The sequence below is a fragment of the Schistocerca serialis genome, chromosome 1 (assembly GCF_023864345.2).
Source record: "Schistocerca serialis cubense isolate TAMUIC-IGC-003099 chromosome 1, iqSchSeri2.2, whole genome shotgun sequence".
Classification (NCBI taxonomy): Eukaryota; Metazoa; Arthropoda; class Insecta; order Orthoptera; family Acrididae; genus Schistocerca; species Schistocerca serialis.
The window spans coordinates 160,572,370-160,595,294 of NC_064638.1; positions in this window are offsets into that span (position 1 = coordinate 160,572,370).

Genomic DNA, 22,925 nt, shown 5'->3' on the forward strand with positions numbered 1-22,925 from the left:
ACAGTGGAGACACGAGAGTCACATAAGCTTCTGGATAAACAAAAAAAATTACGACAGGCTGTCATACGGAACGTCAATACAAACAAGGTATTACGTCAGAGATCAAGCGTGCATACGCTAAAAAACTGACATGTGTCGATCGTAATAAGTTGGTCAAATAGGCAGGACTCCCGGAATTAAATATAGGAAGCCAACAAATACCCTGAGGCGACTAAACTAAATAAATCCTCTGCTGCTTTGTACCTGTCCACAGCCAAGCATTTGACCGTTAACACAGCTGGCAACATGCAAATCCGACAGCACCCTTAGGAAGGAAAGTGGATGAAGCTTGGAAATTTTCCTCGACAACATCAGTGTTCCGGAATACACACATATCATCGGTCTTAGTATTCACAACATGTACTATCCAACCTACGTTACATGTTAATACCGTACGTATCCTTTTCTTCTTCTTTTTCTAACTTTACGAAACTGACGTTTATAGAGACGTACTTCATTAACGTGAAATTATAGCCTTCCGTGGACTTTCAGTATTCTGTACCATTAGTAATATCTTAGCATCCTCCTCCAGAGTAACTTTCCGATGAAAGTGTAGTGAATATTTTAGTAGCAATTACAGCGCCGCCGCTGCAACCATTACAGTTTCATATGCACAAGAACGTAGACTGCCGTCGACCTCATAGAGTTTCAGTCTTCTTAATAAATATAGATTTAGTGTCTGGAAGAATTTTAGCTATGGAAGGTCTGCTGAGTATTTCATCAAAATTATGTTTAGAACACAACATTTTCGCACCAGTGTTATCGCTACGAAGAGCATTCCGTCAAGCTCAGACTTTTCCTAATTATCTTTAATATCCATATGTGCGGCATCCGTCACACATTTGTCCGTCATGTGTGAAGTGCCGTAGTGACTTGCACATTCTGCAGGAAACAGTCATCGAGTTTTTTTCCGCCAAAAAGCTAGGTTCGGTTTTCACGGAGGAGAGAGTGGGAGAAGTCATTCTTTACCTGCCACGTAACGTTGTACTTGTGACAAAAACACTCGCAGCTGCGTCCATTAGTTTGCTGACAACACACGATAATGGTGTTATCGAATTGTCAAAGGCTGGACCAAAGATAACACTGAACTATATCTAAACCTTCAATATCATCAACCTCTTCGCACATGTAAGTTATTTCTTGTCGTTGGTGGAGAATTATTACCACAACAATGTTATCAAATTCTGCTGTCTGTTCTTTTGGACATGTCCGAAAGAACAGTCACCACGCATTCATATTACTGATTCGCCTGGATAAGTAACGAATTCACCTTCTTCAATGTGGATGCACAAGTACGTCAGACCTCCTGTGGGAATCTCAGAGTAGCGAACGTTGAGGAAATGGACAGGGATTGCGGATAAGTGGCACTCGGTGGGAATGTGGATAGGCGTGCGTGCCGAGATAGTCCGCGCAGTTGCGATAACGCTGTGTTCAGGTAGTGCAGTACGTTAACGCACCTACCTAATAAGTAGGAGATCCCGGGTTCGAACCACGGTCCGGCACATTCTCACTCGTTGTCGCTGATTCCGCATAATGTCCCGAAGCAACTGACATCACTCGTCCCTTTCCTTTCCTTTCTTCCCCCATTCACTTTACATATGACCATCAAACGTCGTTCTTATCAAGATACAGGCAGCTCCGACGACGAAGGCAGGTGAGTTGAAGAACAGTGGCATCGGGGAATGGCTGATGTGTCGAATAAACAGAACAGAGATCCGCCGACAGCCAAACAAACCGCTGATTGCGTAGCGCTGCCTCGACAATGGTCAGAGCGTGACACAGAACAACGCTATGATTTTGCTCTGCACTTCCAACCATTCGGACAGTGTTACAAGGGAATGTTTTGAAATTAAAACTATCGAATGGATTTATAAACCGGAACGAACGGCTCTACAGTGCCTGAGAAGAAAAGCGAAGCGCCTTGAAGACATGGACAGATGAAATTGTATTTCGAACACGTTCACACCAGCGGTGGGTACATAAAAGATTAGAGTAGCAATTGTCTGTGACAACTAGAACGGCCAGCAGAGTACATAACTGTTGTTCGTGTTTATTGCTGTTATTAGGCCTGGTAGGCTATAGGCAGCGTGCGAATGCAGAGTTTGTGACTGCGAGCGCTTCTAGCAGCGCGAGCGGAAAACTTTATGAACGATAGATCGAGAGGTCAGCTGTATTGGTTGTGGCGTCCGATACTACAACGCTTTTTTTATGTTGACTTCTACATGGGTACGCACAGAAACTGTAAGTGGTTTCAACTACTTCTTCAAAAAACTGAGGGTTATATGCAGACGGTGGAATCACCATTCTGCCCTCCCCCTCTCTTAGGCTGGTTAAACCTTCATCACACATAGCAATATCAACTGGTTCCATATAATTCATAATACGTCATTTACATAAGTGTCAGCTGCCCTACCACCGTAACATTTTGAAATGAAACATATAAATCCTGAACATAAAAGGAATTTTACTGTGAAAGTGTTTCTGTAGTGAGAGGACATGAGTTGTCGCACAGTTACTGCACTTTCAAAATTAGTTTCAGTGTAGTCTGTTATACATGTTAAGTTTCCAAAATGTTGATTATACGAAATTGACACAGTGCTGTGTATCGTATATTTCTGAGACCAAAATATTCACTTCTTAGCTTTTTTACGCAAGTGCTAAACAATAAATTTGAAATTAGCCGTCATTGTTGTACTTTGACAGTTAAAAAGACAGCAGGAGCTGCAAAACTAATTTCTAATTCAATTTTCACTAAGGAGAAAAGCAGTATATTCTCTTTGCGTAAGGTCGAATTTGGGTGATTGCAACAATTAAAGTAGAATATGAAACACTTTTAGTTTTACAGTAGCTGTGACAGTCATGTTTTCTTCATTATTTTTTATGGGTATGTAAGCTTAAAATGTGTTAAGACATATTAAACGCCATAACCAGTCTTCACACGACACTCTGTCATACAGTGTTTAGCCGGCCGGAGTGGCCTAGCGGTTCTAGGCGCTACAGTCTGGAACCGCGCGACCGCTACGGTCGCAGGTTCGAATCCTGCCTCGGGCATGGATGTGTGTGATGCCCTTAGGTTAGTTAGGATTAATTAGTTCTAAGTTCTAGGGGACTGATGACCTGAGAAGTTAAGTCCCATAATGCTCAGAGCCATTTGAGCCATACAGTGTTTATGTACCCGCTGCAATGCCAAATTTGTCTGAAGCCCCGCCTAACAGTTACCTTTTATACTGCAAGAGCGTGTTCATGCTATTAGAAGTGTTTAAATTGCTGTGAGCCGTCTGGATACATGGTCGTGCAGTTTATGATTCACGAAGAAGTGCCGGCCGCGGTGGTCTCAGTCCGGAACCGCGCGACTGCTACAGTCGCAGGCTCGAATCTTGCCTCGGGCATGGATGTGTGTGATGTCCTTAGGTTAGTTAGGTTTAAGTAGTTCTAAGTTCTAGGGGACTGATGACCACAGAAGTTAAGTCCCATAGTGCTCAGAGCCATTTGAACCATTTTTTTTTTCACATAGAAGTACATCGTTGTAGTTCCGTGTAGATTCTTCTTTCTTGCTGCGTCTGCCTTTTCTCCTTTTGTGTCTCGCAGTAGTATCATCTGTTGCAACTTCTACCCAAGATAATTTTGGTGTCATGTGCAATCGTGGTAGATAACATGGCCTGTAGGGCTCTCTTGTGGCCACACCATTGATGAAATCACGACTACAAACATGCAGGTGTTCTTTGCTTACTACCAGTTTTATTCGTCCTCAATACCACAGCCCAAGCATTCCGTCTGCTAGTGGGGAGGAGAGTTGGTACATGTGAAATTACAGCCAACTACAGGACAGCTACAGTTACCCTTCCTAATGACCGAAGCTCTAAACTCAGTCATTTTTTTCCAGTTACTCCTTCAAGACTGTTACAGTGCTATCCGTTAGAATGCAGCACCTGCATTTCGCACGCTGCTGTATAAGAGGTGTTGACCGGCGTCAGATGTTGAGTGATCACTGTGAAACATATAGTGATGCTGCGTAATCGTTTGAGACAGCGTTATCAGCACCTGCCACAATTTGAAAGGCTTCCATTTGGCCAGCTGGTAGAATCGTGCACTGTCCACATTTTAGGGGTATGCGGATGTGACAGTGGCCCGGTGTTGGACTGCATTGGAAATTGAGGGCTGGCGTACTCTTCGTTGGGGTTCCGGTCGACCATGCGTGACCATCACTGTGGAAGATCGGCGTATTGTGCGCCAAGCATGTCGTAGCCCCTTCACACCCGCGTCTGGCGCCCACGAACAAGAAATGACAACCCAAACGGCTGCGTTTGTAGTGATGACGGAGAGCACAGACCACTGATGGAAGGTGTCGCACTGTGTTCAGCCACCAATCGCGGTTCTGCACCTCCCCAGTTGACCATCGTTGGCTAGCATGGGTGCGACCTAGGGAGAGTGTGGCACATTCAAAATCAGACTGACAAAGAATCATGGGTTCACGGTGACAGATGTTCTTGCGAGGGCCATTCAGCAGCTCAAGCCGATCCGTGTCTCTGTTGAACAAGCGACGAAATACTGCGTTCGCTGTTCTGAATTATGTTAAATGTTTGCCGTACACGAAACGGGATAAAACTTGGTACAATATTTTTTTTTATGTCAGACGCTGACGGCAATATTAATTTCAGCTTCTTATCTAAAGGACGTTCTGCACCCTACACACGAAATTATATGCAACATATAATTTAGAGCATTCATTAATAGATAACTTGGTGGCAAGTTCATACGTACAAGCTAGAAGTCAGTGAAGAGGTTTCACAATATAACCAGCGTTTCAATGACACAGGAAAATTTATTTTTAAAAACTGTTTATCTTGCGTAACAATTTTATCTTTTACTAACGTTATGAAGAAAGATTAAGGAAAGGCAAACCTACATTTCTAGCATTTGTAGACATAGAGAAAGCTTTTGACAATGTTGACTGGAATACTCTCTTTCAAATTCTAAAGGTGGCAGGGGTAAAATACAGGGACCGAAAGGCTATTTACAATTTGTACAGAAACCAGATGGCAGTTATAAGAGTCGAGGGACATGAAAGGGAAGCAGTGGTTGGGAAGGGAATAAGACACGGTTGTAGCCTCTCCCCGATGTTGTTCAATCTGTATATTGAGCAAGCAGTAAAGGAAACAAAAGAAAAATTCGGAGTAGGTATTAAAATGCATGGAGAAGAAATAAAAACTTTGAGGTTCGCCGATGACATTGTAATTCTGTCAGAGACAGCAAAGGACTTGGAAGAGCAGTTGAATGGAATGGACAGTGTCTTGAAAGGAGGACATAAGATGAACATCAACAAAAGCAAAACAAGGATAATGGAATGTAGTCTAATTAAGTCGGGTGATGCTGAGGGAATTAGATTAGGAAATGGGACACTTAAGGTAGTAGAGGAGTTTTGCTATTTGGGAAGCAAAATAACTGATGATGGTCGAAGTAGAGAGGATATAAAATGTAGACTGGCAATGGCAAGGAAAGCGTTTCTGAAGAAGAGAAATTTCTTAACATGGAGTATAGATTGAAGTGTCAGGAAGTCATTTCTGAAAGTATTTGTATGGAGTGTAGCCATGTATGGAAGTGAAACATGGACGATAAATAGTTTGGACAAGAAGAGAATAGAAGCTTTCGAAATGTGGTGCTACAGAAGAATGCTGAAGGTTAGATGGGTAGATCACATAACTAATGAGGAAGTATTGAATAGGATTGGGGAGAAGCGAAGTTTGTGGCGCAACTTGACCAAAAGAAGGGATCGGTTGGTAGGACATGTTCTGAGGCATCAAGGGATCACCAATTCAGTATTGGAGGGCAGCGTGGAGGGTAAAGATCGTAGAGGGAGACCAAGAGATGAATACACTAAGCAGATTCAAAAGGATGTAGGTTGCAGTAGGTACTGGGAGATGAAAAAGCTTGCACAGGATAGAGTAGCATGGAGAGCTGCATCAAACCAGTCTCAGGACTGAAGACCACAACAACAACAACAACGTTTGATCTGTGTTAACTAACACCAAACCCGAAACTTCTTGGCAGAGTGGCACTCCGCTGCAGAGCGAAAATTTCATTCTGGAACACCAAACTTATTTATTTTAAACACTGGTGGCTAAAACATTATGACCACCTGCTTTATAGCTTGATTCTCCATCTTTGGAACGAGATGCATCATTGATTCTGCGTATCAGAGATCCGACAGTTCGCTGGTGCGTTTGTGGAGGTATGTGGCAAACGGGTCATATAATTCACAGGTCAAATAATTCACGTAAATAATGGGTCACTGATTTGCATACGTTGAGTAGGCGCCCGATAGCGACACGGGTGGGACCATAGGATTTACACCAGGCGAATTTGGTCGCCGAGAAATCAACATGAGTTCACTGTAATGTTCATAAAACCGCTGTAGCACGGTTCTGGCTCCGAGACACGGACAATTATACTGCTGAAAGATTGGCGTCGCCATAGGGGAAGAGATAAAGCATGAAGGGATGCAGATGGTTCGCAGCTGTCAGCGTGCCTTCCATTACTGCACAGGTCCCATGTAAGCGCAGGAATACAGGGTTATTACAAATGACTGAAGCGATTTCACAGCTCTACAATAACTTTATTATTTGAGATATTTTCACAATGCTTTGCACACACATACAAAAACTCAAAAAGTTTTTTTAGGCATTCACAAATGTTCGATATGTGCCCCTTTAGTGATTCGGCAGACATCAAGCCGATAATCAAGTTCCTCCCACACTCGGCGCAGCATGTCCCCATCAATGAGTTCGAGAGTATCGTTGATGCGAGCTCGCAGTTCTGGCACGTTTCTTGGTAGAGGAGGTTTAAACACTGAATCTTTCACATAACCCCACTGAAAGAAATCGCATGGGGTTAAGTCGGGAGAGCGTGGAGGCCGTGACATGAATTGCTGATCATGATCTCCACCACGACCGATCCATCGGTTTTCCAATCTCCTGTTTAAGAAATGCCGAACATCGTGATGGAAGTGCGGTGGAGCACCATCCTGTTGAAAGATGAAGTCGGCGCTGTCGGTCTCCAGTTGTGGTATGAGCCAATTTTCCAGCATGTCCAGATACACGTGTCCTGTAATGTTTTTTTCGCAGAAGAAAAAGGGGCCGTAAACTTTAAACCGTGAGACTGCACAAAACACGTTAACTTTTGGTGAATTGCGAATTTGCTGCACGAATGCGTGAGGATTCTCTACCGCCCAGATTCGCACATTGTGTCTGTTCACATCACCATTAAGAAAAGATGTTGCTTCATCACTGAAAACAAGTTTCGCACTGAACGCATCCTCTTCCATGAGCTGTTGCAACCGCGCCGAAAATTCAAAGCGTTTGACTTTGTCATCGGGTGTCAGGGCTTGTAGCAACTGTAAACGGTAAGGCTTCTGCTTTAGCCTTTTCCGTAAGATTTTCCAAACCGTCGGCTGTGGTACGTTTAGCTCCCTGCTTGCTTTATTCGTCGACTTCCGCGGGCTACGCGTGAAACTTGCCCGCACGCGTTCAACCGTTTCTTCGCTCAGTGAAGGCCGACCCGTTGATTTCCCCTTACAGAGGCATCCAGAAGCTTTAAACTGCGCATACCATCGCCGAATGGAGTTAGCAGTTGGTGGATCTTTGTTGTACTTCGTCCTGAAGTGTCGTTGCACTGTTATGACTGACTGATGTGAGTGCATTTCAAGCACGACATACGCTTTTTCGGCTCCTGTCGCCATTTTGTCTCACTGCGCTCTCGAGCGCTCTGGCGGCAGAAACCTGAAGTGCGGCTTCAGCCGAACAAAACTTTATGAGTTTTTCTACGTATCTGTAGTGTGTCGTGACCATATGTCAATGAATGGAGCTACAGTGAATTTATGAAATCGCTTCAATCATTTGTAATATCCCTGTATGTCTCTCAGAGCATAACACTGCCTCCACTAGCCTCCTTCGGTGGCGCGCTGCATGTTTCGTGCCGCCGTTCATTTCGATGGCAGTGTTTGTGGAGACGACCATCGACCTAGTGCAGCAAAACTGAGATTCGCGCGAAGAGTCGACACGGTTCCATTGATCGATGGTCGTATCCCGGTTATCCCGTGCCCACTGCAATCGAAACTGACGACGTCGTTAGGTCAACATGTAAATTCTTCTGGGTTATATGGCCGTGGTCTATGGAATTCTTCTATTCCTAACGTTTCGTCCAATACTACGTCGGACATCTTCAGAGGTATGGCTGGTCCTGCTGAGTCCTGCCGACTGACGAGTCGGGCGTCGGAGAGCGGCCTAAATACCGAGGAAAGTGGGCGTGGTCTAGCTTCCACATAGTAGCAGAGATAAAACTAGTCAAAGATAAAATGTAACTATCGATAATAGCCCGTCATAGATAAAAATCACTTATCGATTCTGTAACGCCACTGACCATATCTCGCTTAATTTCAAGGCCTCTTCTTTTCTATTAAAATTATCTTCATGTTTATAAATTTCAATAGCCTCCCTATAGAGTCGTAGATAATAGTTCATGGTAGCACTTAAAACTGTAGTTTCAGAACATTTAACTACATGGTCACCTGACTGAAGTGCATGTTCTGCAACGGCCGATTTATCTATGTTTCCCAATTTGTCAGTCGGCAGGACTCAGCAGGACCAGCCATACCTCTAAAGATGTCCAACGTAGTGTTGGAAGAAACGTTAGGAGTAGAAGAATTCCATGGACCACGGCCATATAACCCGGAAGAATTATCAACAACAGTACCATCCGGTCGTGAAAGCCTTCATTGTATGATCAACATGTAAACACATAGTGGTGGTGAGCTGCGGAGCTCCATGTTCAACAATGTACAACGAACGGTGTGTTCCGAAATACTTGTGCGTGCACCAGCGCTGTGTTCTTTCGGCAGAGATGCCGCAGACCACCACGTATCCTACTTTACAGAGCAGACAAGCCTCCGAACCCCACGTTCTGTGAAGAGTCATGAAAGTGCAACTATTTAGCACCTAGAGGTAGTTTCGATGTCCTACCTCTTTGCGAAGGTCCTCACGACAGCTGCACGCGAATATTCGACCAGCTTCGCCATTTACGAGATCCTTGTTCACAGGCTCTGCTTAATAATAAGCTACCCTTTGTCAGAGTCGATTATCTCAATGGACTTCCTCATTTACAGCCCATATCTTCGCTAGGGTGCCCTTCGTCCGTGTCTGCTCCGCTTACATACATTTGTTACAGCATCAAGTGCCCGCAACGCCACCGGGCGGCATCCAATGTCGAGGTGGCCAGTGTACGCTTGAGGTTATGAGGGAGTAAATGTGTCATGTATGTGACGTGTGAGTCGTAAGTAACGGAGTGTATAAGAGTGTGGGGATGTGGGTATGTATATAGGAGAGGTTCTGAATTGTAAAGAAGTCAGTTTATAGTACATCTGAATTATAAAACGGAATTCAGTATTTCAGACGTTTAAAGAAGGAATTAATTTGTCATTATTTGGTTTTCTGAAACAACTTACCTAATACTATTGTCTACAGCAACAATGGAACGGGATTGGCACAGGTCGGAAAACACGGATTTTTGTGGAACAAAATGGAAAGCTAATTGGCTACGTTCGAATACAGTCAATCAGAAGACAGAGATTTTGCCTGCACTATGACGAAGAGTGAGATTTGTCACGTGAGTCTAGGAGAATCAGTGCTTAGCTCTTGTGAAGATTGGACGAGTTGCACTGAGCTCTGTGAAAATATTAGTTTTGAATAATCGTGAAATTTGGACGATTGGAAAGTATATGAAAATTTTTAAAGACGAACGTAAGTGATGATTAAGCAAATCCCGCACTTTTTTTTCTGTACAAACTGTGATTTTGTTTACAATAATAAAAATTCTACGTGACTTGCTGTGCAATCGTAACCCAGATCTTTCTGAAAATGTCCACTTTGATTTTCATTGCAGTTATGCGCGGATTTGAACCATAGAAATCAGAGTGTATTTTGTGGGATCATGTCGGGGTGAAACACTGAAACTGGCTACTATAAGCTGATATGTTGCACATGTGTAAGTCGTGTTGTTGTCTCTTAATAGTGTGGGCTTAGTGGCAGAAATCTGTACATGAAAGGATCAACGTCGGAGTTTCCATTCAATGACTTTCACTCGTTTTGTAGCTTAGTCAGACCTAGAACTTGAAAAATTTGAATTAATTTTGCGTCCTGCCGACACACGTAGTGCGAAAAGTTATTATTACAGCTTTTCAATTCGAGAACGTTGTACGTCGCGCCAGAGCAGGATTGATCCGCAGGAGATTTCACCAAAGGTGAGTGAACTTTCTAATGCAGGATAGCAAGCCGCCACTGCAAAGGCGTCCCATTCTTCCAGAGAGAGGCACAGCGGTGTTATTCCTGGCTTCGTAGTCTGAGGAGCCATGAGGTATGAGTCCAGGACACGGCTTATAGTGGCTGAGGGAACTTCGACAGCACAACGGCACGTCTCTGTCATCCTCCATCCTCATGTGTTACCTCTCAGACGATGCTATCATGGTGCTATTTTTTAACATGACAATGCTCGTTTATACTGAGTTTATACCGCGAACCACCAGCAGGTTAGTTAACTACTGTAACTGCTAACAGGTCGCACTCGGGGTCTACATCATTCAAACATCATCCAAAACTATCCCTCCTCCATCTTATCCTGACTTAAGCCACTGTTGCCTGGAATTCGGTTTCTCCTGAATTTGACAAATCCCTTGTGTTATGATCTCACGAAACTACGATCGTCCCGTCATAGCTGTGGGTTTGTCCGCCCCCGGTAGCTGAGTGGTCAGCGTGACAGACTGTCAATCCTAAGGGCCCGGGTTCGATTCTCGGCTGGGTCGGAGATTTTCTCCGCGCAGGGACTGGGTGTTGTATTGTCCTAATCGTCATCATTTCATCCTCACTGACGCGCAGGTCGCCGAAGTGGCGTGAACTCGAAAGACCTGCACCAGGCGGACGGTCTACCCGACGGGAGGCCCTAGCCACACGACATTTCATTTCATTTCAGCTGTGGGTTCTTTGTCTGCTCTGGGAGATCATTGATTCGAGCAACAATACTGGTTCACTTCATTACAGGAAAGGTAAAAAGATTTACTTAACTACAATCCATTGAAGGGGGAATGTGCCAAATATTTCCTCCTGTCTTTGTATATTAAATCATCACTTGATGCCAACATTTAAAAAGCTCTTCTCTTGCTGTTCCCGAGGTCCATAATGACAGTACATTCTGAGACATGAGTCACTCTTGTGTGCTAACTAGTCGATGTCTGCTTGATCGGAGGTCACGAGCTGGGCGGAGTATTCCTCAGCTCGGCTGTATATTGGCCTCCGTGCGGTGGAGCTGGGAGCGAGGGTATGGCTCCGCCAACGCCTCCCATTCGTCGGTGTGGGTTTCAGTGAGAAACTGGTGTCGATGCGAGTTGCCGATCTTTGCACCGCGATCTTTATGCGATACCATGACCTAAAATCCTGGAGAGGTATTCAACTCAGCTCACAGCCTATACCAGCTCACCCGTTTCCCTCGCCCTATTCACTTCTTGGAAAACTTCCTGACGCAATAGATTAATCGGTAAACCGAGTCCCAGTAACAAATAACCTACTAACTAATCACCAGCACAAATTACCTTTGGCAGTAGTAAACCTACCAAGCATATTTCTACCTTATCCATCCTCTCTTGCCAGTACTTGACGCAACTTCCACTACACAACAACGACTTCGGTTTTGAGATAAAATCTCTTTTCATTTGTTCTGTGTTTTTAACTTGATGCTTCGGCATGACTTCTTTTTTGTGAGGAACCATTCTTTTTTTCTGGGGAACTATTTGAGCTACACCTCTGTGCTTTGTACTGTATGTCCATAATGTTCTTATAACACTGCGGATCGAGAATCACAAATGTATTTGATATGCACTGAAATCCAAAAGTCGTGAGATACCTCTTAATATCGTGTCAGGCCTCCTCTTTTTCGGCGTAATGCGGCAACTCGACGTGGTATGAACACAACAAGTCGTTGGAAGTCCACTGCGGAAATACTGAGCGATGCTGTATTTATAGCCGTCCATTACTGCGAAAGAGTTGTCGGTGCAGAATTTTGTGCACGAACAGGGTTCTCCATCATGTCCTGTACATATTCGATGGTATTCATATCGGACGATCAGGGAGGACGATCATTCGCTCGAACTGTCCGGAAAGTTCTTCACAACCAATCGAAACAATTGTGGCCCAGTGACATGGTCCATTCTTATCCATAACAGTGAAGTCCTTGAAGAGCCATTTCTGGTCAATGATCGGTTCAGTTGAGTCAGAGGATCAAGTCCATTACAAGTAAACACAGCCAACACCATTACTGAGCCACCACCAGTTCGCACAGTGTCTTATTGACAACTTGAGTCGTGGACACTGCGCCTCATTCGAGCTCTTACCACCAGCTCTTACGAACTGAAATCGGGACTCTTCTGACCATGCCACGGTTTCCCAGTCGTCTAGGGTCCATTCGATACGGTCACGAGCCCAGGAGAGGCTCTGGAGGCGATGTCGTACTGTTAGCAAAGACATTCGTGAGTATCGTCTGCTGCCATAGACCACTAACACCAAATTTCGCCGCACTGTCCTTGGGGATACGTTCGTCGTACGTCCCACATTGATTTCTGCGGATATTTCACTTAGTGCTGCTTTTCTATTAGCACAGACAACTCTACATAAACGCCGCAGTTTTGAGTCATTAAATGAAGGCTATTGCCAGTGCGTTGTCCGTGGTGAGAGGTAATGCCTGAAATGTGGTATTCTCGGCACACACTTGACACTGTGGATCTCGGGATATTGAATTCTCCAACGAGTTTCAAAATGCAGTGTCTCCTGCGTCTAAATCCAACTACCATTCCGCTTTCAAAGTGTGTTAATTCCTGTCGTGCAACCATAATCACGTCGGAATTTTTTTCGCGCGAATCAGCTGAGTACAAACGACAGCGCCACCACTGCACAGCCACTTTCTACCATGTGTACGCGATGCTACCGCCATGTGTATATGTGCATATCGGTATCCCATAACTTTTGTCGCTTCAGTGTAGCTATCTTGTGTGAAACCATATCATACCGAAAACTGTGGCAAGAATTTAAACACCCCGTGGAATTAAGTTATTAAAATAGTTTCAGGAAAACTATTTTTTTTTCGGTCGGCACAACTTTCTGACACCATATGCCTGCTTTTCCCGTAATGCAGACTGTTTTGTTGGCAGAAGAGCCAACACCGTGTTACGAGAGGAGGCCGAAATGCACGCGTCTTAGCTCACGCAGGGAAGAACTATACTGACGTGAGGTCTGGAACATGACAAGGTAATGAGTATTCAGAAAGCGGACGTAATTAGTTTGATACTTAACTTTCATCCATTAATGATGGACGTCGCTCTTGACGGTACATGATTCACATTATTGTCTGTTCAGAATTCATTCTAATTACTGAATATGGCGCCTTGCTAGGTCATAGCAAATGACGTAGCTGAAGGCTATGATAAACTATCGTCTCGGCAAATGAGAGCGTATGTAGACAGTGAACCATCGCTAGCAAAGTCGACGGTACAACTGGGGCGAGTACTAGGGAGTCTCTCTAGACTAGACCTGCCGTTTGGCGGTGCTAGGTCTGCAATCACTGATAGTGGCGTCACTCGGGTCCGACATATACTAACGGACCGCGGCCGGTTTAAAGGCTACCACCTAGCAGGTGTGGTGTCTGGCGGGGACACCACACAGACATGTTGTAGGGGTAACGCAATCATGATGTAATGTGCAGCGTCATACGTGCACAAGCAGAAACACATAAGGAAACTGACAATATTTCTTTCGTGTCTAAAATACTTTTTTGAACGCAGGCTGAGGTGGCAGGCAGTGATCTGTTGCGTAACCCGAGGTCTACGTTTTCTTCATAGGCTCCGGATTGTGTGAGTTGTCGAAACGGTATCGAACTCTTCATTTAATTCATTTCGTCTCTCTAGGCCATTCACACACTGCCTGAAGTGGCCACACCCTCTCGGGAGGTCCTCGGGCCATTCCCACAAGTACAACAAGCCACGAACGGTCGCGTCGGAAACGTGATGGTAGCCAGGAGCGCCTGCCCGCGGTTTTTGGTTGGCGCCTGCGGTCTCGGCGCCCCAGTACCAGCGGCCAGGGCAGAGCGCACAGTGGCAGGTCGCAGAGAGCGTCGGCCGCAGCGGTACGTGCCACACGACGCGCCGTCCAGCAGCCAGCGGCCGGGCCGGCAGCTGCCTCCAGGTACTTCCTGCCGGCCCTGGACAGCGGCCGTGCGCGGAACCGTTCCGCCGCGACGCTCTCCACTGGCCGGCGCTGCGCTTCTTGCGGTCCCCGCCTGTAACGGCTGTGCAGCTCGGACCACCGCTACACCCAGCTGGGGTTCCCAGCGTCCCACCGGAAAACGCAGGGTGTCAGAGGCTCGACGCCGCCGCTGCGTCCGGCGTTTCTGTGGACCAGTAACCTTGAAAGCAGGCTCCGATCGCCACATTTGCCTGGCCCATTATTCAGGCTGGTGCAGGTGTGTTGTTGTTGTGGTCTTCAATCCTGAGACTGGTTTGATGCAGCTCTCCATGCTACTCTATCCTGTGCAAGCTTCTTCATCTCCCAGTACCTACTGCAACCTACATCCTTCTGAATCTGCTTAGTGTAATCATCTCTTGGTCTCCCTCTACGATTTTTACCCTCCACGCTGCCCTCCAATACTGAATTGGTGATCCCTTGATGCCTCAGAGCATGTCCTACCAACCGATCCCTTCTTCTAGTCAAGTTGTGCCACAATCTCCTCTTCTCCCCAATTCTGTTCAATACCTCCTCATCAGTTATGTGATCTACCCATCTAATCTTCAGCATTCTTCTATAGGACCACATGCCGAAAGCTTCTATTCTCTTCTTGACCAAACTAATTATCGCCCATGTTTCACTTCCATACATGGCTGCACTCCATACAAATACTTTCAAATTTCTCTTCTTCAGAAACGCTTTCCTTGCCATTGCTAGTCTACATTTTACATCCTATCTACTTCGACCATCATCAGTTATTTTGCTCCCCAAATAGCAAAACTCATTTACTCCTTTAAGCGTCTCATTTTCTAGTCTAATTCCGTCAGAATCACCCGACTTAATTCAACTACGTTCCATATCCCCGTTTTGCTTTTGTTGATGTTTATCTTATATCCTCCTTTCAAGACACTGTCCATTCCGTTCAACTGCTCTTCCAAATCCTTTTATGTCCCTGACAGAATTACAATGTCATCGACGAACCTCAAAGTTTTTATTTCTTCTCCATGCATTTTAATACCTACTCCGAATTTTTCTTTTGTTTCCTTTACTGCTTGCTCAATATACAGATTGAATAATATCGGGGAGAGGCTACAACTTTGTCTCACTCCCTTCCCAACCGCTGCTTCCCTTTCATGCCCCTCGACTCTTATAACTGCCATCTGGTTTCTGTACAAATTGTAAATAGCCTTTCGCTCCCTGTATTTTACCCCAGTCACCTTCAGAATTTGAAACAGAATATTCCAGGTGCAGGTGACGTAACGGCTTTCAGTCAAAAATAGATGAGTCAGGGGTGGCTGTAGAAAGACGTCCGGGAATGTAAAATAGTTTCTTGAAAAAAGGTGTTCCGCCGTGTATTTTAGAACCGCCAAAAGCTTTTACATTGTACGTTTATACACAGTGTGGAGTAATCAAGTCTGACACACATTTTGAACCTTAGATACCAGTGGGTATCGGTAACTTCATTTATAAGTAGCACAGTTCGTATAGCCGGCCAATGTGGCCAAGCGGTTCTAGGCGCTTCAGTCTGGAACCGCGCGACCGTTACGGTAGCAGGTTCGAATCCTGCCTCGGGCATGGATGTGTGTGATGTCCTTAGGTTAGTTAGGTTTGAGTAGTTCTAAGTTCTAGGGGACTGACGACCTCAGATGTTAAGTCCCATAGAGCTCAGAGCCATTTCAACCATTTTGAAAGTTCGTATACAACTCTGTCAACTGAAATTCATGATTTCAGCCATAACCGTTTGTACTGTATGCAATTAGGATAATTTTGAAGTTTTACCATAGAAACACGTAAATTTATTTCTAATAACAATTGGAGGCCACGACGTTGGGACCACAGATTTACTTCAAACTTTGTACACCTTTAGTGGGCCATCAAATCAATATAATGTGCAAGTAGTAAGCTGCACTACTGTTGGAATTCCGAGAAAATCGCAAGAGAAGCTTTACGCGTCTTTAATCTAACTGATGTGTCTGTGCGCAAGTGGCTGACATTTCAGTGCATGATGGTCAAGTGGTTAGCGTTCGAGTTACGTTAGACTAACATGTATGGGACAAAGGTTCGCTTTTAATCTATATTTTTTCATCACTGGTCATATTATTTAATTTATGTGACATTTGAGAGGTAATATAATTAAAAAAACACGTGTATTTGCATGAAGTGTTTGTGAAATCGATTTGACTACTTGCTATTTTTAATCAAATAAAATTATTAGAACAAGAATATTTATAACTGTCGACAAGTAAATGAAGAAACGCCTAGACTTTTCCTGAAAATGTGTGCCTGTCGTGATTTGGGAAATCCTTTATACACGAAGTCTGGTAAGATACCCGGAACTACTTTGCACCTCAACGTTTCGACCGGCAGACGCAGAGGCAGGTCCCGTTCGGCAGTTAACCTGCGTAGCGGTGAGATGTAGCTACTGCAGCAAGAACGAATAGTGCAGGTGCAATTTTTTTGAATATCACAGAATTTACACATCTACTACAAAAATTAAAGTCTAAGTGGGAGTCGAACCGTCACCTCTCACGCGCTCGTCTTACGATGCTCGAACTCTAACCGTTTATTATTATTATTATTACTATTAATTTTTTTTAATTTTGGGTTCAGCTGGTGGGGGGAGAGTGGGCAGGGGTCCCTTTTCTGAGGATGTGATCCAAGGTATAAAATGTTTATCTTTATTTTTTGTTATTGTATTTTTTTGTAATTTTTGTTTGATTTTTATTTGAGGTGTTTTTTGTGCCTATTGATTTTTTTTTCTTTTATAGATGCAATACACAACATAAAGAAACTAAAGATGTCATTCATACATCCAAACCTAAAAGAGTTCACTATGTAAGTAGGCAGTTTTGGTTTTTTTGTTGGTAACGCCACGTAGCGCTCTGTATGAAAATCACTGACTGTGCAGTCTGTGGCTGGTTCGCATTGTTGGAATATTTGCTATTGTAGTGTTGGGCAGAGGGATGTGAGCAGCGTGTAGCGTTGCGCAGCTGGAGGTGACCCGCCAGCATTGGTGGATGTGGGGAGAGAGATGGTAGAATTTTGAGAGCGGACGATCTGGGCGTTGGACCCGCCAGCATTGGTGGATGTGGGGAGAGAGATGGTAGAATTTTGAGAGCGGACGATCTGAAAGTGTAAGTTTGTAATATTGGATATCATGAACAGTTCATGATATCCAATATTACAAATTTACTCTTTCTGATGGACACATGCCCAGATCGTCCGCTCTCGAAATTCTACCATCTCTCTCCCCACATCCACCAATGCTGGCGGCTCACCTGCAAATACGCATATATATATATATATATATATATATATATATATATATATATATATATGATGACTTTTGAACATTATTAAGGTAAATACATTGTTTGTTCTCTATCTACATCTTTCTTCTAACTATGCCTATCACTAGTTAGTGCCTTCAGTAGTTAGAATCTTTTATTTAGCTGGCAGTATTAGCACTCGCTGTATTGCAGTAGTTCGTGTAACGAAGATTTTTGTGAGGTAAGTGATTCATAAAAGGTTTAGGTTATTGTTAGTCAGGGCCATTCTTTTGTAGGGATTATTGAAAGTCAGATTGCGTTGCGCTAAAAAAATACTGTGTGTCAGGTTAATGTTGATCAGAATAAGTAAAGAGAGAAATGTCTGAGTACGTTCAGTTTTGCTCAGCTGTTTGAAAGTCAAATAACGTTGAGGTTTTCCAGCACTGTCATTTATAAAATATTTCTAAGGGGAGATTTCAACTAAAAAACGAAAAGAAAATGGGACCGTATAACGGCCCTGTTGGCGTGTATCTAAGTTATTAGGCATGAACGTTAGTTCCTGAACATTGAGCTATCTTATCATTTCACTTCTCGTATCTGGAGGGTCCGTGAATAACAAACCCAAGTAATTGGAAAAGGGTGTTCTATATTTCGTGTGTCGCCGCAAGATCACATGTTGCTCTTGCAGTATGTACCGGAAGTCTATGACTTTCTTGTCATCGGCGCGATACAGATAATACGCCACCGTCCCCTTTATTTGGGTTATGGCATTTGTCCTGGGGGTGGGAAAGTAGCCTTCGTCCGGGAACAGTATGTCGTCAGCTTTGATCATTGACCGCCATGAACTCTAACGTCTGACACCTACGCACAGATACATCAGTCACGTAATAGACACGTAAACATTCTCCTGCGACTTCCTTTTATTGCCAGAGTGGTGCTCCTTTCCACATCATATTCCGTGGATGGCCTACTAAACGTGTACAAAGTTTGTAGTAAGTCCCTGATCCCAAGGTCTTGGCCTCCCCTTGTAAGTTTTACAAAATGTTTACCAATTAGTTGAAACAATGTCTTTGACAACGATGTAAATCCTTCAGACTTATTTGCCTCAAATGAAATCTTTCTCCTTCTTCTTGGTGGCATTTGGCGTGGTGTCATGGAGTTATGTTCGTGATGCTGTAGAAAAGAAAAAAAAACATGTTTAGCTCCAATATGTAGCTCAACGGAGCCAACGGATGTTGTATTTTGATGTTTGAAGAGTTGAAAATACAAAAGATTAAAAGTTTAGAGATTTTGATTCGATTTGGTAGTTAGCGAACCATCAGTCATAATCCTGGAAACAGTCTACTTTCTATGCTTAAGACCTGCAGCCATAGTCATAATCCTGATAAGAATACAGTGACACCAGTTACAAGACAATCACCTAAATGAAAAGTTATATATGAATAAAGTGAACATGTCTTTCAGTGAGACATGCTTCAGAATAATGAAGGAAGTCGTCCAGTGGGTTCGCCACTAAACACACGTTACTGAAGTGGCGCGTTACAACAGACAAACAGTTTTTCATAAGTAGCCATCTTCGTGCCACCCACATATGCATAAAAATGTATAAAAATGTACAATAAATATTACACTACAAAATAGTTACTGTGAACCATTTCCTATAACATATACTCACTGGTTAATACTACGTCAATACTACATCGCTGGTGTCAAACAATATTTTTTTAGTTACACGAAACAGTTAAAAGTAAAATAATATAAATTTGGTGCCAAGAAACCCAGAGACTTTGTTTCAGTTAGTAAAGGATAAAGCAGTTAGTCGCAAACTCAACAGTCGAGTTGGGTCAGTGTGCATATACAAAAACTAAACCAAATTCCGTCCGAACAGGCCAGGGAAGGCCCAACGGTACAGATCGGCTGCCGTGTCACCCATCCAAGTGCTAACCCAGCCTGACAGCACTTAACTTCGGTGTTCTAACGGGAACCGGTGTTATCCCTGGGCCAAGGCCGTTGGCTAGTGTTTGTATATAAGTGGTTTTTTTGTTCCAGCTTCCATTTACTGCATTGAAAGGGGGGGGGGGGGGGGGGAATGTTGACCTGTGGGGGCATAATGGCGTTTGAACTTCTGAGTTTTCACAGAGCTGCAATTGTACGGAAACTGCACAAAGGTGTCACTTCGAACCTCCTACGCTATGCATAAAGGAGACTGCATATTGCATTGTCTGGCAGCCATGGATTATTTTGTTTCGAGACCTTCTGATCTAAGGTTAGTTCTCGCTGCTTGAAATTATTACAAATTTACGTAATAAGTTGGGTTTTTATAACATTAATGTGTTGAAAGTGTTGAAAGAATGACTGGTTAGTGGCAGATTCCCTTGTTGAGGAATGCTTCCTTTGAGGCCGCCGCTAACTAAAAACAACTTTTGTCGAATGGCATCTATGCGGACACTATAGCCAGCCAGAGGACATTATGAACGATGTTGTGCCCAATATACACACCTTGAACTAAAACTTTGTAATTCTGTTTTTACAGTTATTTCTTTTATGTGAACAGACACTGAATGTAGCTATAATAAACAGTGCCTCGTAGTAAATAATAAATACATAAATAACTTTTAGTAAATACCATAACTACCCAATGACAATAATAAATAATAATTTTGAAACATAATAATTTATTTCTCCCTACATGTAACTGCAAAGGAGGCAACCAGTCATCGGATCCACGTGACAAAGTAGAGAGAAATACAAGCAGCAAATAAATAAAATTACCACCAGTCTAGTTCCTAGACACTCGTTGACGAGGAGAGTTTTGAAGAAAAATCTATGTGCTGCTGACAGCAAGAAGGCGTTTGGAGCATTTCAGCTTGTTTTTGCCTCAAAATAGGAAAAACAAAGTCTACGGCCATCTTCCATCGGTGAAGGCACGAATTCTGTCCCTAACAGTTAAGGATCTGCGATGCCCAGCATTTGATCTGCCCGAGGTGAATAATCTTCCTAATAATTTTGACAAGGAGACCTGAATGGCCGGAGAGGTGGATGGCTGGTTTCCGAAAAACGTTTTCGAGACTTAGGCTGACGTCAAATACCTAGGACGTGCACGAAGTGTGCGGCTATTCGTGCGTGGAAAATAACTATTCGTGCTGGAACTGTTCTCAAAATTTTTCGAATCACTTCACTCTTGCTCGGTAGTAATAATGAATTTCTTGAAAAATTATAATTGTGTTGTACAATTAATTTTTTTACTCAATATGTTATTTGTAGCCTACTATTGTTTTTTCTCTCCACTTCTTCAGAGTTACAACTGAATTTCTGAATTTATATAGCACCTTTCAGTACAGTACTGGCCATTAAAGTTGCTACACCACGAAGATGACGTGCTACAGAAGTGAAAATTAACCGACAGGAAGAAGATGCTGTGATATGCAAATGATTAGCTTTTCAGAGCATTCACACAAGGCTGACGCCGTCGGCGACACCTACAACGTGCTGACATGAGGAAAGTTTCCAACCGATTTCTCATACACAAACAGCAGTTGACCGGCGTTGCCTGGTGAAACGTTGTTGTGATGCCTCGTGTAAGGAGGAGAAATGCGAAACACCACGTTTCTGACTTTTATAAAGGTCGGACTGTAGCCTACCGCGATTACGGTTTATCGTATTGCAACATTGCTGCTCGCGTTGGTCGAGATCGAATGACTGTTAGCAGAATATGTAATTGGTGGGTTCAGAAGGGTAATACGGAACGCCGTGCTAGATCCCAACGGCCTCGTATCAGTAGCAGTCGAGATGACAGGCACCTTATCCGCATGGCTGTAAAGGATCGTGCAGCCACGTCTCGATCTCTGGGAAAGTTTGCAAGACAACAACCATCTGCACGAACAGTTCGACGACGTTTGCAGCAGCATGGACTAACAGCTCGGAAACCATGGCTGCGGTTACCCTTGACGCTGCATCACAGACAGTAGCGCCTGCGATGGTGTACTCAACGACGAACCTGGGTGCACGAATGGCAAAACGTCATTTTTTCGGATGAATCCAGGTTCTGTTTACAGCATCATGATGGTCGCATCCGTGTTTGAAGATATCGCGATGAACGCACATTGGGATTGTGTATTCGTCATCGCCATACTTGCGTATCACCTGTCGTGATGGGACGGGGTGCCGTTGGTTACACGTCTCGGTCACCCCTTGTTCGCACTGACGGCGCTTTGAACAGTGGACGGTACATTTCAGATGTGTTACGACCCGTGGCTCTACCCTTCATTCGATCCCTGCGAAACTCTACATTTCAGCAGGATAATGCACGAACACATGTTGCAGGTCCTATACGGGCCTTTCTGGATACAGGAAATATTCGACCGCTGCCCTGGCCAGCACATTCTCCAGATGTCTCACCAACTGAAAACGTCTGGTCAATGGTGGCCGAGCAGCTGGCTCGTCACAATACGTCAGTCACTACTCTTGATGAACTGTGGTATCGTGTTGAAGCTGCATGGGCAGCTGTACCTGTACACGCCATCCAAGCTCTGTTTGACTCGATGCCCAGGCGTATAAAGGCCGTTATTTTCGCCAGAGGTGGTTGTTCTGGGTACTGATTCCGTAGGATCTATGAACCCAAATTGCGTGAAAATGTAATTACATGACAGCTCTAGTGTAATATATTTGTCCAATGAATACACGTTTATCATCTGCATTTCTTCTTGGTGTAGCAATTTTAATGGCCAGTAGTGTATTATGTCCTACGCCGTAGGACACAATGGACACTCGATGACTTTTCAGATTATTGATTGTTTGGGAGCTTTCCCTTTGTTCAAGAAGTATAAAAGTAATCGGGCATGAAAAAATATTATCTGACAGCACATCCTCTGATTTTGTAGTATGTAGTTTGACTGCGAGTTGTAACTTAGTTAAAGTAATCACCAAAACTTAGCGTGCCCTCTGTGCCTGTGTTATCCGCGTCCGTTATACACGATGTATCTGTCATGTAATGTTTCTTTTACATTTTTAAGCCTACGTGGGTGACTTGAAGATGGTCGCCTGACTAGAACTGGTTGTCTGTGAGTGAACATGCACTACAGTAGTAGCTCCGTGTTACCATTCCTTAAGGCAACCTGCACTTCAACTGCGTCTACATATGTAGTCTGCAAACCACTGTAAGTGCATGTTAGAGGGTACCTGGCACGATACCGCACGCTACAGTTTCTTCCGGTTGTCACTTGCATCTGCCCACAGATCTGTGTTCCAGACTCAGAACTGAACTTTAGAAAGCAACTCTAATGCATTTACTGGAATGGAGCCTGTT